This window comes from Platalea leucorodia (genome assembly GCF_965183815.1).
Source record: "Platalea leucorodia genome assembly, chromosome: 18".
Classification (NCBI taxonomy): domain Eukaryota; kingdom Metazoa; phylum Chordata; class Aves; order Pelecaniformes; family Threskiornithidae; genus Platalea; species Platalea leucorodia.
In genome coordinates, this window is record NC_138840.1 from 6775203 (window position 1) to 6781318 (window position 6116).

The window sequence follows — 6116 nt, forward strand, 5'->3', positions numbered from 1 at the left end:
AGTGAGGATGCTTACAGTATTTTATCAGCAACAGTACGCTGGGGAGGAAAAGCTACTGATAGTAGCGATACTATTTTCAAAGAACCGTCTGTGATCCCACAGCAAAATTTGCTTAAGAAAAAAAAAATCAGGAAAAGTCTGAAATGGCTGTTTTGGAATGTGGAATATTATAACACGTTTGCTCTTACCCAACAAACACGTAGTGTGCTGAGGCCGTGGCTGCAAGATATCATTATGGTCCCGGGTTTAGCAGAAAATGCACTTGTCTCTATAATTAAAATGTCCACAGTTGGAGTATATGGGAATCGGAAACTTTAAAGTACCTAACCAGGCTCTGACATCTGGGAATCGGGAAGACATTTCTGAAGCTGTCAGATCATTTTGTGGTTTTCTTTTTTTGAACAGCAGTCTCTTGAATCTTTGAAACTTGTGTTACTGGGCAAGGCCAAGTACAGGATACAAAAGGATCTCCAGGGTTTACTTATTTCTTGTTTTCTCTCATTTAAAGTGCTAAGGTTCAAACCTGTTTCTCTTTTCATTTTTTATAAAACATCCTTAAAATCATGGAGCTCTGAGTGGGCACCTTCAAGAAGAAAACAATTAAAACTAGGCTCTAATTTCATTTGTCTTACAGTATTTACTCAAAGCGCATTGAGAATCCTGTCCAAATCATCACACTTGGGGCTTTGGTCTGGTACATCTGATATTCCTAGGTTTGTGTATTAGTATTTACTTCAGTGTTTATTGCCCGTGCTTTGATGAAGCATCGGGAAGGCTGGCTGTGTGAATGCTGCCGGAGGTCAGCTTGCCTTCATCTCAGATGTTTACATAAGCTGGTTAAAGATTTGAGGTTAACCTCTGCTGATGTTTCTAGGAGCTGTAAAGCCATACGTTTTTGGTTTTGGTTTCCATGTTGGCTCCAAAATTTGCGGAGAACTAAACCAAAAGGTTCTTTATGTTCAAAAGCTGTGAAAAAGCTTATTAACATGTGGCATTAATAGAAAAAAAATTTGCCCCAAACTGAACTGAACAGAGCTATTTTTCCTCACAGCGCTCGGCTGAATTACTCCTCAGCTCAGCAGATTCAAAGGCACTGACAACTTTTTTTAAAGAATACTTTAAAGCAGAAATGTTCCTTTTTTTTTTTTTTTTTACCTTTTCATCAAAGTCTTCAGACTTTACCAGATAAGACCTATAGTGTAGATTCTCTAAACTGTCCATCTTTCTCCCAAATGTTGTGGACGATGCTCCATAGGGTGCCCAGTTTTCCCACCTCTTTTTGCCTTGTTCATTTTCCTGGGGGCAGCTGAACGCTTCTCAGTTTGCCTGAAACCTGCCTCTTTGCCGGGCGCGCGCGTGGCCGTGCTGTGCCCGTGATGGGCTCCCTGTCTCCTGGTTCCCATTTATGGCTCCGGAGAACCGTGCCAAACCCTGTCTTCCTCGCAAAGAGATCCTGAACGGGGCAGAGCCGGAGTTATCTGTGCTAAAAGGCTAGTCTGGTTTAGCATGGTAATTACTGTGTTCTTCTGGAGGCTCCCTATGATGACCAAATTAGCAGGAAACTCTAGAAGGTATAATGTGCTCCCGACATATGACAAGGCTGGGGGAGAGGAACTAAAATGAAAATGGGTCAGGAGTGGGAGGCCTGCGCTGGAGCAATTCCCTGTGGTGCCAGGGTCCATTTAAGAGTCAAAACAGCAGCACATTACAAAGAGGGTGTAGAAAAGCTGTTTTCATTGTCCGAACTGAGCAAACTGGCCTTTCCACTCGTCTCCTCCTCAGCAGTGCCCGTAGCACCTGCAGCACAAACATTGGATGTACTGCCTTCCGAGTCTGAACGCTTTGCTGCCCCTGTTTTTGCAATGAACCAACAGGCAGCAAAGTAGAACAGGGATTCTTAAAGGAGAGAACTCTTTATCATTGGAAATAAAATAATAAACTGATAGTCTATATCTTTGTCTGAAACAGATGGTTGAAACTCATTTTGGTTTTTTGTAGTTACGGTGCTAGACTTGAATTATCTGGGTTTGGAGCCCAGCTGTTTCCCAAACTCCCTGTGCCTCCCTCTGCAAATCGCTTTAACGCTGTATGTCGCGTCTGTTTTCTGTAAGATGCAGCCAACTATTTCCTTTGTAATCTTGTCTACTGAAATAGAAATTTTGGGGTAAGATCTCTTTGCACAGGACCTAAGACAATGAGAATTTGGTGTCTGATGGCACAAGGCACTACTGGAACGTAAATGGAACCCTCCTGGAACGAGCAGTCAGATAGGCTGATTGGGTGAAATGCTTTCATAGGAAATGCTGCTCTTTTGGAAATACTGGCTGCATCCTGCGAAGTAAACCTGTTGGAAGAGAAACGTTCCTGGATGATACAATCTGCGCAGGAAATACAGATAAATCCTCTGTTTACAGTTCCACGTAGCTGTCGGTAAAGTCTCCAAGGTGCGATGAAGCTCTCGTGAACTCCAGAATAAAAGCACAGAGTATTTCATCCGCTAATGTTCTGAAGCTCATCCAGTAAAAAACTCCATGGATCCACTTTGATCAGATCTGTAACAGAGCAGAAGTTTGACTATGGAAGACCTTGAGTGTCCAATGGAAAGAATGTGATTTACTTCTTATCGCATGCATTTGAGCACAAATAAATCCAAGATGCCATTGCAGAATTAGATGAAACGTATCCGTTCTGTGCGATACCAAGTAGAACCACACAGAACACACGACATTTTGGGTGTGGACAGAGGAGGATGGTGGACTGGTTATCGTTTTTTGTTGAGTGCAGGTCATTCAATCGCACCGAGAAAATGCTGCCTCGTAGGGATTCTGTAGCCAGTTTAAGGCTCTGTACAGTGGAAAAACTCGAGGGGAAGCCAAGGCACTTCTGCGTGGACAGACCAATGGTCAGGTGAGAAGCCTGTAGCATCCAGACACGTCTTGATGTGCTGCAGAACTTCTTGACTGGGAGCAATAGCTCGATCTTTCTCTGAACTCATTTCACACCCCCAAAAAAGCTGAGTTGTCTCCATTTAACAAATCATCTTTGGCTACAACCTTTGCTGCCAAAATGAAGCTATCTTTATGGGAAATACTTCTGAATTTCAGGGTTTAATTTTAGCCTTTTCTCTGCTGAAAAGGATCAAATGAGAAGCATCTGAAGGTGTCAGGATAAAAACATACAAAGAAGCCGTCCAGAATAACACTGGCATAATTTTTGCTGCCTGCCTGCCTCAGAGAGGTTACTGGGATGCTTCGGCACTGCGATTATGGGGTCAAAGCTTGGGTGTATATTCAGTGTCTGGAATTATTATTGCTATTTATGGTATCCTGTTGAAAATGCAGTGATGCTCGGGTGGCCGCAGTGGGAATTCTTTGCAATATAAAGGAGGTCAGGCAGGAAGACCAAAATGATACCTTCTGCCTCAGGATGTTCAGATTCTGTGTAATGACTGGGTTTAGCCTGTTTCTCCCAAAGTCTGTTAGGATAATTAGGCTGCAGTCCTATGCTGCACATGACACTGTGCTATCTGTCCAGGCTGCTGAATCAATAATCTCTGAAGCAAGCATTCTGTCACCCTTGCAAATAACAGTTGCTTTAACTGCCTGATTTGAAAATGTTTTTGGTTTTGGTGTTTTGATCCAGTTGCGCTAACAGGAAAAACTTCCTTTGCTCCCTGATGGTGTGGCTCCTTGGATTCTCTATGTAAAGTTTGGAATTTAATGGACTCTCTCATATATGAAAGAATGCATTAACTACAGGTTGCCAAAGTCTGTTTATGTGTTCGTTTAGTATGGAGAGCTATTATTACCCTGTTGCTTTTAAGGCAGCCTGCTTAAAGGTAATTATTTAGTCTATCCAAAGCCACGCAGAATGCCAACGCGGCCTCTGCTTGTTTACGTTAATGATACAGTATAGAGTCACAGTTTGGTGCTAACCTCAGTTTACCCTTGGGATAGCTGGCTGTTAGGGAATGAAGAGTTTTTGTTAACGTTCTTTTCCTTTTTCACTTGTCAAGGATTGTCATGTGGTTTCCCTGGACTTGTCATTTATTCAGAATTAATTCAAAAAAGATCTTTTTTTTCAATTCCCCTTTAGGACTGAAATTCCAGAGTGTTCTATAACAAGCGTAGAAACCATGAGCCTGAATCTATTTTTACTCTTTGACACAATCCCATGTATTTTCCCACGATAATATTTGTAATCAGTGTGGGAATTTATATCAGGGTTGAGCCATGAATTGTGTAAAATGACTTTTTCCCCCCCCCCCCCCCCTCTTAGGATGGAAAGGCAAAGAACACATCAGGGGATGGCCTTGTTTGACAGTGAGCCGGGAGGGGAACTCCAGTACTAACTGCTGACAAACAATAATTGGCCTGGTACAGCCTCTGAGAGCTGTGCTCTTCTCAGGCATCTCTGTGGGCCTGCAGAAATGAAGGTGTCCAAAATTTTGGGAAGTGGAAGTCTCGATGCTTTTAGAAAGTTGATCCTACATGACGCATCCGTCGTCAGTCTTGAGCATCTGTAGCAGAATCAACAAGTGAATCCAAATCATCAAACTTCCTCCCAATTAAAAGGTAATTGGTGGCATCCTGGCCTTTCAGGCACCAGACTGTTCCTCATAAAACATTCAAAAGCCTTGCAGTTACCCAAAGAGGAACATGAGGAGGGAGGTATTTTTCCACCCGATGGCCATGGCATGTAATTACTGCAGGCATATCCTGATCCTTTGTCTGTATTGCTCATCGCTGCTGTGTCTAAGAATTCCTTGATATTCAATGAGTGCCTTAACCAAGTCAGGTTTTCATAATATGATTACATTATGAAATTATATTTCACGCCTGTATATTATAGTGCACACACGTATACTTTCATCATGTATCGGAGTGTACTTTGCTCTTCTCTGATACCAGGCATCAGAGGATGTCTACAAATTGAATTATTTCAGGATAGTTATCCTAAAGAACTCCATGTAGGGAAACCTGTATTATAGGACAAAAGCACCTTACTCTCATTTATCATAATCCATTTTAAACGTGGATTATGCTCATGCAGAACAGGGCACTCCTATTTTGGAATAATTTTAAATAGGAATATCTTTTGTGCTTTTGGCTCTCACCCTGCATTATCCAAAATAGCTTTGAAGTGTAAACAAGCGTCTAATGTGTCTCTAGTATTTCCATTCTGCTCCCTGACTCCTCCTTCTTCCCTGGCTCTTCCTTTGGGAAGGTCCAGAGCAAAACCAGACCTGCAGAGCCCGTCGTTTAGGTCTTTGCTTTCACACACTTCATACCAAGGGCCATTTCCAATCCAATTCCCAATTTAAATGCATCCCTAAGCTTTTGAAGGGAGTATTTAGATGCAAGTTTCTGACTCTGAGCCATCCCCACAAATTATATTAGTACATAAAATGTTTCCTTTCACGCTTTTCTGAAAAGGAGAAGGGTTTGTATTTCTAACCTCCTGTGGTCGCTTTTGGGACAGTTCGGGTTTTTTCTTTACTATCATCAGCCTATTCTGCAACCTCCAGCCAAAACGGATGGGTACAACTCTGAGAAAGGTCCGATATAACGAGTGCTGTAATGACTCAGACCGGCGTCCACCTGCCCGGTCTCTAGCTGTGACGAGCAAGGGATGTGTAGGGAAGACTGCAAGCATGCTCTCTAAAATCATCCCTCTTCCATCGTGTCTGAAGCCGTTTACACGTCTGGTTCCATGAAACGCCACGGCTTCTTACTTGTCTTCTGTTCATTTATTTAAACCTGCTTCCTGACTATTTCCTTTGGCGTCCTGCCTCTAGTTTTAGCGTCATCGTTCCCTGTTTGTACTTTTTTATCCCCTTGTTTTCCACACCTCTGCCACAAAGTGCTCGTGTCCTTTACAAGTGACACAGCCCTAATCCCTTGGTCTTTCCTCGCACCGAAGTCGGTTCCCACCTGCGATCTCCATGGCTGCTTTTCTCCGTGGCTTTACCAGTTGGGCTGGCCAGATCTGCAAGTAGCATTCAAGATAGAGGAACACCACGCAAGCACATGTATGTCGTGCAATATAATCTGTTTTCTGGTTTGTTAATGCTTTTTTAACAGTTCCCATCACTTTGTTTGTATTTCCAACCTCCT